The sequence below is a fragment of the Rhynchophorus ferrugineus genome, unplaced genomic scaffold (assembly GCF_030347505.1).
Source record: "Rhynchophorus ferrugineus isolate W39M unplaced genomic scaffold, kcgeb_rfMv2 rfM1, whole genome shotgun sequence".
Classification (NCBI taxonomy): Eukaryota; Metazoa; Arthropoda; class Insecta; order Coleoptera; family Curculionidae; genus Rhynchophorus; species Rhynchophorus ferrugineus.
In genome coordinates this window covers 90,620,678-90,633,665 of record NW_027472580.1, presented here as the reverse complement: position 1 = coordinate 90,633,665, position 12,988 = coordinate 90,620,678, and the positions used below count along the sequence as shown (strand labels likewise).

General features: G+C 30.7%; 1 non-coding gene across 1 annotated transcript; it reads right to left on the bottom strand.

The window, feature by feature from the left end:
* Positions 1-7,937: 7,937 nt before the first annotated feature.
* On the bottom strand, positions 7,938-8,042 carry LOC143189370 (U6 spliceosomal RNA). Its single transcript, XR_013003829.1, has one exon. It is a non-coding gene; the product is annotated as a U6 spliceosomal RNA (small nuclear RNA).
* Between the last annotated feature and the right edge of the window lie 4,946 nt (positions 8,043-12,988).

Sequence of the window (12,988 nt, the reverse complement as noted above, 5' to 3'; positions counted from 1 at the left end):
AAATTAAATTTCTTCATTCAATTAAAAAATTTATCACTGTAACTCCTACACTTGAAACTAAATCTATTTAACAATTTCTGCTATTGATACAATCAAAATTTAAACAAACATTGCTTTCATTACCAAGAAGAAGCTGGTTTGTAACACATTAAGATTAAACACTTTTAAAATTCATATATACAGATGCATTATGGATTTAAAGAATTACCACATTAATGATTGCAATTTTTATTATAGATCATAAATTTATATTAAATTGTTGTTACTATTAAAAATTTTAATCATAAAAATAACTATTTTGCTTTAATTTATGTACATTTTTTCCAGCGTCCAAAGCGTTCTTTTCGCTCGCTTTTATTAAGTAAACAATGGATTCAGAGATATTGGAATATTAGGAGTAAGAGAGAGACATTGAAATAAACCTAAAGACTCTTAATACAAAAACAGTAGAGACAAGTTTCAGTTCATAATTACACAATTATTATACAAATAATTTTAATAATTGATTTTTTGGTAATTGATAACTAAACTGGTAAGTTGTATAATTCGTTATAGTATTACCACAACCACTATCTAATGTGAACAATATCGAACAACGCTGCTTAACTCTCGATTTATTTTTTGTACTATTATATATTCCACTATAACAAGTGCACTATTAAATATACATACAACAATTGTACCGAGTAATACCTAGAATAACAGAAATATTCAACAATTTCCGCGAACTAACGTATTCTAATATCCCATATAGGGTCAGTTACAAGCCAAACTCGTTCAATTCAATATACAGGAGAGAAAACGGTGTAATATACCACCTGGGTATCTAGCGTATGATAATTCAACTTAAAAAAGAACCATTGTATGCAATTCTCTAAACCTTCATTGTTCTACCGATATCTTCTGAAGTATTTTCCTATTAAAAAAAAGAATAACACAATATATAAGTCTTTATAATATTAGGATATTTTAACTATTTTCTCAGTGCTACAGTTTTTAAATTCTCGACCGAATTTCGAAAGTGCATTTTATTAGCTAAAACAATATTTAGACTTTTTTAGTATTAATAGAAGAAACCTCAGATGAACAGAAACTTGTTATTATGAAGTATGATGTAATATAGTAATATAGTTTTTACGCAATCTACCGAAAAAACATACATGTCTTTCTTGTTAAATTTAGCAAAGATTTAATTTACACATAAAACTGAGAACAACATTTATAATTCTTTCGTTATTACGTAATATCAAAGTTTAGCAAACAAAAAAATTTAAACAAAGCAGATTGATAGAACTAGAAATAAAAAACCTTTCAAAAGTAATTGAGATCATTATTGGTAATAAGTTGAGGATCCTAACTTGTTAGATCCCGAACATGTCTAGATAATATCAAAATATTCAGAGAATTACACCATATTCGTCTGCTAAACATCAATTAAACAAAAATACTATTTCCAATACTCAGAATTTTTGCGGTATATCAAGGAAAATATAACTTAAAGAGTATTAACTCTGCATTTTACTAATGTTATTGACATCTCCCTATTCCTATTCTGTTTGTAACTTCAGAGAGAATTTCGTACTCTCACTATCACTATGGTTTTAATTAATATTTATTACCAAGCTTCCGTCCTATCCATCTTCTTCCTTTAGGTTTTCCTCGCGCTGCTAGATGCATTCTCAACGTAATTTGTTGAAAACATTATCATAAACGTACATATATAAATAATTACTATACACGTGTCGCCTTTCTTCTTTACCAAGGTAGTCAAGAAATACTAAAAATATTCTAAAAATGTCTTTATGTTTTAAAGATATTTTCACTATTAAATTTATAACCAAGATACTCAAGAAAATGCAGTAAGTATTCTAAAAAATATTCATAATTTAAAAAAAGATTTCATACGCTTTAATTGTATAAATAAAGGTTAAAGGTCGCTATTATGAGGAAACTTATTTTTAAATAAAGTGCTTTTGATGCTTCAAATTTGTCAATTATGATATTTTCTATTTTATTTTATTATGAGCCCTTATTTTGATGTTAATGCTTAGTATATACATCGTCACTAATATTCGGTATTAAGTGGGTCTAAGAGAAAAAAATAGCTATGATTTTACTGTATCCCATTTTATAAGAATATACAATCCACACAGTTATTTTCTGTTTAATACTGCTTATAACAATTAAGAGAAAGGAAACTGTTCAATCTTTAATTTTAAATTTTAAGCAGAAATTCGAAGCTTCATGGAATAAAAAGTAGGGGAAAAATACTCATATTATCAGTATGAACTTAAGACAAGATATCGAGAATCATATGGATTGAGGTTATTATAATTTTAAGCTATTTTGCGACACTCATTATAGAAGATGGAGCTTCTGAAATAAATACTACAGAAGTATATTATCCTATTATGTGCTCGAAGAGATACTCTGGAGGTACCCTACAAAACAAAAATAAAATATAATTAGATTCTTCCATATATTGAATCTGTTTGGAATATATAGTCTACTCAAAGTTTCTGTGAACATACGTCATCAATACGTTTAATGTATTTCCTGCCGCAATTTGTAAATTTGTTTAGAGAGGTAAGTTAGAGAGTTTTGAGGGTTAGTTAGAGAGGTAAGCACTTTTACAGTTAAATATAAATTTGATGGTGTTTTTATAGAAAATATTTTTAGCTTGTTGCAGCTGCACTGAATATTAGTAATGACACGGTGAGTGAAATACCTCAAAAAATGAATAACAATCTTGGATTCAACGAAAACAAACCGTCATTATACGGAGCGTGTGACGAATCAAAGTCAACTTTATGTTAGCACTATCAAAGATCAAATATATGAAATGTATAAAAACAGTGAGTAGCTTTTTCAATATAAACATAATTTTATACAATTATTTCAGGGGAAGCTCTTAGTCTGAAAAGTCAAAGAGGTCTAGTAGAACATCCAGACATTGCTTTTAAAAGAAAACAATTTTTTAAAGCACATAATCAAATTAAAAAAATTCAATTTGTGTATTTAGATGAGGACATGGATATTTCAGAATGGGACTAATATACCCTGACCATTGGGCTGATGATATGGTTAGGAAGATAAGATGATAATAAAAATAGAGTGAAGACAAGTAAAGTTGATAGAAGAAGGTAAACGGTGGAAAAACAATTAAAAAGGTTTTATTAGCCATAACACTCATTAATAATTTATGCAGATATATTGTGCTTCGGGCTAGAAAGAGGAAAGGCTAATGGCACATTCGGTTTGGATGATCTCGATCAGACACATTGAAAAAGGAATTGAGAAATGATGGAATCGTGAACAAACGTTGAACAACTCAGTTACTCACTTGAGTCAAACTTTCTGAATAATTAACATACGATCGTTGTACGAAGTCATATTCTAGAATGTGAAAGATATTAGATATATGTGTAATTATGCACAATATACCTGTATGGTTAAAATGTACAAGAAGAGAAGAGAAACCAACCGTTTTGGAGGAGCAGCAGTAATAAAAAAAACAGTGATATCAAAATAACTTGACAAGGAAACACACCATCAAAGGAAACAAGAACTAAACGTAAAGGTAAATATGCTCTTTAATGAAATTAAAATACATTACTTAGATATAAAATTGTTAATTAGCTAGAATAGGCCTCCAGGGGGATACCACTACATGAAAAAAACGCGCCTAGAACTCTATCTCATTGGTGGTATGGGAAAGAAGTCAATGTAAATATAATAAAACAACTCTAGCTCATATATTATTGTGGCTGTATAATTAAGAGTAGTATAAAATACTCGACAACGCACTTGACTCGACTTTATTTAAACTAGATTGTTATATATCAAAGCCAAACTGAACTAAAACTATTCTCAAAGTTGATACGGCAACATTGCGACGTTATTGTTTATTTTTGTAAAAAAATCTATATTCTGGGTTTACTTCAATCCAAGTTTAAAAAGAAGCAAGGGAAAAAATAAAAAGTACTACTTATTGTAGTAAATAAATGGAATATCTTTGGAAGTTGTTAATTAGCGGTAAATACCTTTTAGAATTTTTATTTTTCTAATAAAATATGTATTCTGGTTTTACTTGAATCTGCATTCTCTTAGGAACAAGAGAAGTAATAAAAAGTACTAATCTACCAGTCAGTTTAGATTACAATAACAGATGAAAAAATTTTGTTAGGCAGTGTTTGAATATATCCCATACAAGAAATTATCGAATTGTATTCCTTGAAAAATGTTTTGCAATTAAAAACTTAAAATGTAAAAATAAATGACACAAAAGATAATTGGTAACTATTGATATATTTTACAAATTAATACGGGGTGTCCTATGATAACAATATATATTGATTATTTGATATATTTTATACCAATACACCACCATAATATTGTTATTACTGGTTACGCAAACAAGTAGAATCCTGAAATATATTGTTATTTTGATATTATTAATTATTATAAAGTTACAAAAAAAAGACTAGCTCTATAGAACCCTGAACATTATATCATTCAATGAATAGTTCAAATATCAATGTACATGTGTACTATGTCTATTATTTCCTACATATTTTTTGATGTTAGTTAGCTTGAGGGCCAAAAGAGAACCAGAACCCACGTCTGTTCAACAAATATTATCTCACAAACATTTTTTCTGTTTGCCCGGCGAATAGTTCTCGAACGGTGGCTGTCCTGTTTAAACAAATTTGTTCCTTGCGCTAGAACGTCATTTGTTTTCGGTCTTTGTTCTGTAAATCTACGGCCTAGCCGAATCAATATTTGCCCACTTTCAAGAGACCAGGTAATCTGAATACTCCCCGGTTAGGTCTGTTCGAGTATTCTTGGTTTACCTGATAGCGAATGTCGGCGTCGGTTCTATTGGTACCTTTTCTAAATATGAATATCAGATCGCAAATATTATGGGAAAATACAATCCACTTTGATTTTGAATGTGGCGTTTAACTGATACTTCCTTCTGAATGTCGGTAGAATTCTTGTCAGTATTTGTCTGTATTTCAAAGAAATGCCGACGTATTTGTTTCGCGAGTGATATAAAAAATATATTCTTTATATTTTTAAATAATATAGTTAACAATTACGGGTTATAATTAAATCATCGTCTTTGGCGCTTTATTTGCTTTTGACGCTGTCAGTTGTACTGTCAGTAAAACAGTTGACTACAAAACAAAGAGACAGCAATAAATATATTATTCCTCTGTTCCAATTTGTGAAAAAGCAAACATCTTGTCATCTTTTGAATTCCTAAGGCTTTTGGAGAGTTTTAATTGTTCTATCTAGCATAATACTCGATATGTTTGTTGAAATATGAAATATTTCCTTTTAGTTTTGCGGACTGTTAAACTGAATGTGAAAACGATCAAAGAAAAAATGGAAAAGAAGAAACAACTTCTATGGATTTGAGATAGATAAGATACGTCACAAAAAACTCTTCTTCTTGCCTGGTAAGAATAAATACGAGTCAATCATTGTGAGAGCCATTTTGTTTCCTTTCATTTCGCATGTGAATGTCTGAAAAAGATTCATAGACTGCCAGGCTGTCTAAAAGTTCTTTGATAGCTTCAGCTGAGTTTTCATTCCATACCACAGGTACACGAAACTCTGTACCGGTTTTACTCGGGCTAGGCTAGACCAGCTGGGCTAGATATCGCCAGGCTTAAGTATAAAAATGTATGACTACAATATGTCATATTTTGACAAAGTAACATCGTCATAGATTTATACCTTTTTGAATATATCAAGTTTCGTACGTGAAAACATCTATTTGCAACATGCATTACTTTTTTTAATTAATCAAAAGTACAATGCCGCTGAAAGTCATAGTTTGCCGGCAGAAAAGAGCATTCTCTAACCTTAATAACATGTGAGTAGTATTTTCGAAAATTCTAGAAGTGGTTATTACGATTGGCAAGACAAAGAACGTTCCGGTAGACTGAAAAATATTGAAGACGCGAAACTGCAAGAGTTATTGGATGATGAGCCAACACAAACTCAAAAACAATTGGTAGAAGCGTTAAATGTCGCACAAGAAGGGATTGGCGATCGACTACAAGCAATGGGGAAAATCCAAAAGATGAGAAAATGTTTGCCACATGAATTGAATGATAGTGAATTGAATAGTGACAAGTAATGAAAGGTGTATATATTCTGTAAACCCGAAAAAAAAGTTAAAAAATTCCGGCCAATCGACTCCAAGGCAAAATCGTTTTGGTCGCAAGGCAATGCTCTATATTTGGTGGGATCTGAGTGACGTAGTGGTGAAACTGTTAATAGTGATCCCTATCATCAATGGGTCATGGGTCCGGAGATAAGTTAAAATTGTTTTACAGCGCGATAACCGTCTTATAAAGCAAAACCGGCCAAGGAAACTTTGATACCACATGGATAAGACATATTATAGCACCCGCTGTACTATCCAGACATTGCCACGTCCGACTATCAACTTTTCGCATCCATGGCACACACACTTCCAGTACAGCACTTAACCCAATCTCGAAGAAGTTAGATATCGATCGAATGAAATGATATGCTAGATATCGTTTTGTTTAAAAAACAAACAGATTTTTGGGGATTGCATCCAAAAATTACTTCGAAAAAGCTGTAACAACTTTCCGGTACACCTGGTTAGTCGCTCAATTGCCTCCGAACATTTTTGGTTCTTCAGAAGGATCTTAATTAGTTGTAACTAATGCTGGCAAATACGAGATGACGAAGCAGGACCACTATTAGTTTCTAAATGGTTTTGAAGGGCTTGGGCAACAGATTTCTTGTGCACATGAAACAAAATATTGTCGGAAATACTGTTTTGGGCGTTTTATGTTTACTGAAGAGAAATATCAATAACCATATAACAGGTAGGTTAAATTTTTTCACAATTTACACATTAATCTCCCATAAGTTAAATTTTTTTATTAATTACATCTTACATTAAATGTATGAATCCCGCGGCCGTTAAAAATTTGACAAGCATGTCCAAATACTTGGGTTGGACCAGTTGTTCTAATGACCTTTCCACCCCGAGTTGCTGTCTCAATACTTCAAGCTTTCCACAGTCCAGAAGGATGTGCTTGACGCTCTGTTATATTTGACATTCATCACATTAAGGAAGCTCTTCTCTTCCTTTTCACAAATGCTCATGAGTCAGTCTGTTATGTCCTATTCGCAGTCGAGAAAGGATGCTCAGTTGGAACCTGCTAAAGTTATTAATATTAGAAGATTGATGAGAAACCCTGTTGATCTCCCACAACTTGTTATTTTCCATTAGGAGATATCAATTTAGTTAATCCAGTTTTTGTATAGAGTACCTATATGTGTTTTAGCGTCTTCCTTGCTAAATAGAACGGTTAGTTTAATACGCTCGCTAGATAGTCAGCTCTTTTGTTACCGGAAATTCCCCTGTGGGAGGGAACCCATAGATAATTTGTCCTTACTCCCCTCCTCTCCAGTGCTGTATAAAGTTCTCTGACAGCTATAACTGGAGGGTGGACTGTCTTTACTGAAATCAAACTATCCAAAGAACTCTTTAAGCCCGATATTATAAATATTGATGAGCCTATTAATAACCTATCCAAGGCAGATAGGGTTCTAAAAGGTCAAAAGCTCCGCAGAAGGAATGCTAGTAATAGTAGGAAGCCAAAAGTGCTCCTCCAATAATCCTGAAGTTTATGCGGTACCGATGAAATCTTCTCGTTTAGAACCATCCGTGTAAATGGTGAGGTGATTTGGGTAATTCTCCTCAAGTGTCTGGCCGAAGAGCTGTTTTACTATGGAGGAGCTAATATGTTCTTTATTTAGTACTTTCATGTATAGGTTTATGGATATATTGGAGTACTGCCAGGGTGGTATTGCCGCAGTTCCATTGACTGCAGCAGGGATTGTTGTTTTTAGTCGATTACAAATCCTACGAAATACTGATGAAAAATGTGGAACGCTTCACGATTTTGCATGTCATCCTTGCGCAGGGACCATGCTAATCTTCTCTGTGTCGTTCCAATTTTAGTATATGCATCGCCGAAGCGATTACTACTATTGTAGCAAGGTACAAGCAAGGCAAGTGCAGGACTAATATATCAGTATATATTTATCAAATTAAAATAAAACTAATCTACTTGAGCCAAAGTTACGAATACACTAAACAAGTTCGGGTGGTTTGGTTCGCTTCAATTTTATGATTTTCTGCGTGTTGTACAGTATTGCTTCTACGTTGCTGTGATTTAGCAAACTTATTTCAGGGTTTAAGGCGAAATATCTTCGTAAATTCGTAAATCCATTTGATTTAGAGGTCACCATGCAATTCATCATTGGTTAAGTGGCAACAAGCATTGGTAGTTACTCTAAGAAATCTGTTTTGACAACAAATTCGCACCTATTGGTTCAAATTAGCTTTATGATTGACTATAAGTTGAATGAATGTAACATAATTAGCGGGATTCCTAATTTATTTCTACATAACGACAGTTCGGTTCCGAATTCAATCACTCCTATCGTCGAGTGGGAAAAAAACAGCCAACCAAGGTTACCGCGACCTTTAAGAAACCCTTAACACCCTATCGGACCGCACGCGAAACCCAACTCGACTTTATGAAAATATCCCAGATAACTCAATCGAACGGCTTTACGGCTCTTTTTAACTGCCGACGTGGTCCCACCGCGAGGTTAAACACAGTTCGCGTTACGACCGCACAGAATTAAGTTATTATAATCGGGAAATTTCTATTCCGTCGGATAAACAGCGGACTTAGTGCGTAATAAATTAAGCGCGAAATAGATGGCGTGACCGACGGGGGCTTTAAACGCACTTTTTTTTATTGCTTCATAAAATCGGTGGAAGTTTAAAACGAAAAACCTGTCGGGGAAATGAACAATAAAATTTTAAGCGGTTAATATAAAAAAATATTATTGGCTGTAAATTGATAAACTGTGCGCGGTGCCTTCTCGCATCGTTTTTTTATTAATCTTAATCCGATTATTGGTTTTTAATAGATATCGGACCGGTTATTATAATCGTGATCATGACCATTGACCAATAAACAATTATATCTCGATATATTATATACTGATTAAATACGAGCTAATTATTAGATTAATAGACAAAAAAAATTCAACAAATAAACAGTCAAAAAGGACGCACATTATAGGTATTCGTGTTAGGTAAATCGGTCACCGAGAAAAATATCGATATTTCGTTATTTCGATTTCGATTCGATATATCGATATTTTACAAAAGATATATCAATATTTTTACTCTTATAGTGTTGATATTCTACATATGTTTTAGTTACTTTTAATGAATTACACAGATATTTGATATCAATAGTTTTATTTAATCGTAATATGGTGCTAAGTTCGTATGGTTTATACCCTAGCCAACAATATGATCAACATTTCATTGTATAGTCTATTCAAAATATAAATATATGAAGTAATCAAACAAAAATGTTATGTATGTGTTAACAAAAATGTAATCCACCTTATTAACACTTGTATATCTGAGTAATGTATTTTAATTTTATTAGAGAGCATATTCCTTCAATGCAATGTTTCCTTGTAAAGTCATTATGATTACTTTATTTTCCATTCTTTGCCTTGTATACATCTTTCTTGATAAAACTACATTAAAATTCAACAAATAAACAGTCAAAAAGGATGCACATTATAGGTATTCATGTTAGGTATATCGGTCACCGAGAAAAATATCGATATTTCGTTATTTCGATTTCGATTCGATATATCGATATTTTACAAAAGATATATCAATATTTTTACTCTTATAGTATTGATATTCTACATATGTTTTAGTTACTTTTAATGAATTACACAGATATTTGATATCAATAGTTTTATTTAATCGTAATATGGCGCTAAGTTCGTATGGTTTATACCCTAGCCAACAATATGATCAACATTTCATTGTATAGTCTATTCAAAATATAAATATAGTGAATTAATCAAACAAAAATGTTATGTATGTGTTAACAAAAATGTAATCCACCTTACTAACACTTATATATCTGAGTAATGTATTTTACTTTTATTAGAGAGCATATTCCTTCGATGCAATGTTTCCTTGTAAAGTCATTATGATTACTTTATTTTCCATTCTTTGCTTTGTATACATCTTTCTTGATAAAACTACATTAAAATTCAACAAATAAACAGTCAAAAAGGACGCATATTATAGGTATTCATGTTAGGTATATCGGTCACCGAGAAAAATATCGATATTTCGTTATTTCGATTTCGATTCGATATATCGATATTTTACAAAAGATATATCAATATTTTTACTCTTATAGTGTTGATATTCTACATATGTTTTAGTTACTTTTAATGAATTACACAGATATTTGATATCAATAGTTTTATTTAATCGTAATATGGTGCTAAGTTCGTATGGTTTATACCCTAGCCAACAATATGATCAACATTTCATTGTATAGTCTATTCAAAATATAAATATAGTGAAGTAATCAAACAAAAATGTTATGTATGTGTTAACAAAAATGTAATCCACCTTATTAACACTTATATATCTGAGTAATGTATTTTACTTTTATTAGAGAGCATATTCCTTCGATGCAATGTTTCCTTATAAAGTCATTATGATTACTTTATTTTCCATTCTTTGCCTTGTATACATCTTTCTTGATAAAACTACATTAAAATTCAACAAATAAACAGTCAAAAAGGACGCACATTATAGGTATTCATGTTAGGTATATCGGTCACCGAGAAAAATATCGATATTTCATTATTTCGATTTCGATTCGATATATCGATATTTTACAAAAGATATATCAATATTTTTACTCTTATAGTGTTGATATTCCACATATGTTTTGGTTACTTTTAATGAATTACACATATATTTGATATCAATAGTTTTATTTAATCGTAATATGGCGCTAAGTTCGTATGGTTTATACCCTAGCCAACAATATGATCAACATTTCATTGTATAGTCTATTCAAAATATAAATATAGTGAAGTAATCAAACAAAAATGTTATGTATGTGTTAACAAAAATGTATTCCACCTTTTTAACACTTGTATATCTGAGTAATGTATTTTACTTTTATTTGAGAGCATATTCCTTCGATGCAATGTTTCCTTGTAAAGTCATTATGATTACTTTATTTTCCATTCTTTGCATTGTATACATCTTTCTTGATAAAACTACATTAAAATTCAACAAATAAACAGTCAAAAAGGACGCATATTATAGGTATTCATGTTAGGTATATCGGTCATCGAGAAAAATATCGATATTTCGTTATTTCGATTTCGATTCGATATATCGATATTTTACAAAAGATATATCAATATTTTTACTCTTATAGTGTTGATATTCTACATATGTTTTAGTTACTTTTAATGAATTACACAGGTATTTGATATGAATAGTTTTATTTAATCGTAATATGGCGCTAAGTTCGTATGGTTTATACCCTAGCCAACAATATGATCAACATTTCATTGTATAGTCTATTCAAAATATAAATATAGTGAAGTAGTCAAACAAAAATGTTATGTATGTGTTAACAAAAATGTAATCCACCTTATTAACACTTGTATATCTGAGTAATGTATTAATGTTTCCTTGTAAAGTCATTATGATTACTTTATTTTCCATTCTTTGCTTTGTATACATCTTTCTTGATAAAACTACATTAAAATTCAACAAATAAACAGTCAAAAAGGACGCATATTATAGGTATTCATGTTAGGTATATCGGTCATCGAGAAAAATATCGATATTTCGTTATTTCCATTTCGATTCGATATATCGATATTTTACTATATCGGCACAAAAACATTGGTAAAATATATCGAAATAATTTGAAATAAATATCAATATCCTAGCATCTCTATCTCAAATATTATTCAAATTCTGTCTTCCATAAAGCAATATACCCAGTAGTGAATATAGGCGTAGGCATAATAATTATAATAAAGAATCACAAATTTATTGTTTTTTAAAAACAATTTAGGATAGACAGATTTTAAAAAATTGACTTATTTTTAAATTGACAATGTGACTACTGGAACTTTAACAGAAATAAAAATAGAAAAGTTAAAAATTCACCATATTAAGACAAACACAAATCAGAAACTTTATGAAACTTTGACGTCACTTAACGTTTCCAAACCATCGTTTACGCTTTCAAATTCTGAATTTACTTAGATTATTTATACAAAAGATTCGTCGATGGTGACTGCACAAATATGTGACTGTGACTGAAATAATAAAGAATACTAGAACTACATGTGTTATTTTACTTTACTTGGCTTCATCGACATTTGGGTTCATACATTGTCTATACGTAAGTATTGTTCGAAATGTTTGAAATTTCTCTTTGTCATAACAACCACATACAAATCTATAAGAAGTTGATGAAATCAGATTGTTCAATCATATATGTATGAGTTAACCTTAGCCTGATGAAGTTTATCCCACTGAACCCTTTGATGTACAAGAAACAAGACATTTGATATTAGCTTTTCGTAATTCAACTATGATGTTCTTGAACAAGTACACAAGCTTGTATAACTAAACATATCGCAATATTTTAAATATAATTTTATATATTAATTATTATATGAAACAAGAACGAAATTATTAGAGAATTATAATCACAATAAGTACAGAGTTTGACTCTGTACTTATTGTGATAAATTTGACATTGTGATGTATCAGACATAAAACATTAACAAACTTGTGATAACTTTCAAATTTTATACTGCAGAATGGATATGATGGAACAGGTATAATGGATATGAACAATTAAAAAATTGTGGGACACAATAATTTTTCAAATTGATTCATCCAATCAACAAGCACCAAATTCTGATATTTCAAATTATTGGAGTGCAATTAGATAATAAATATGGTTAATTAGTTGTAATTTTAATTAAGAATGAATTTGGAAAAAAACTTTACGAAATTTATCCTTATTTTTTGCATACA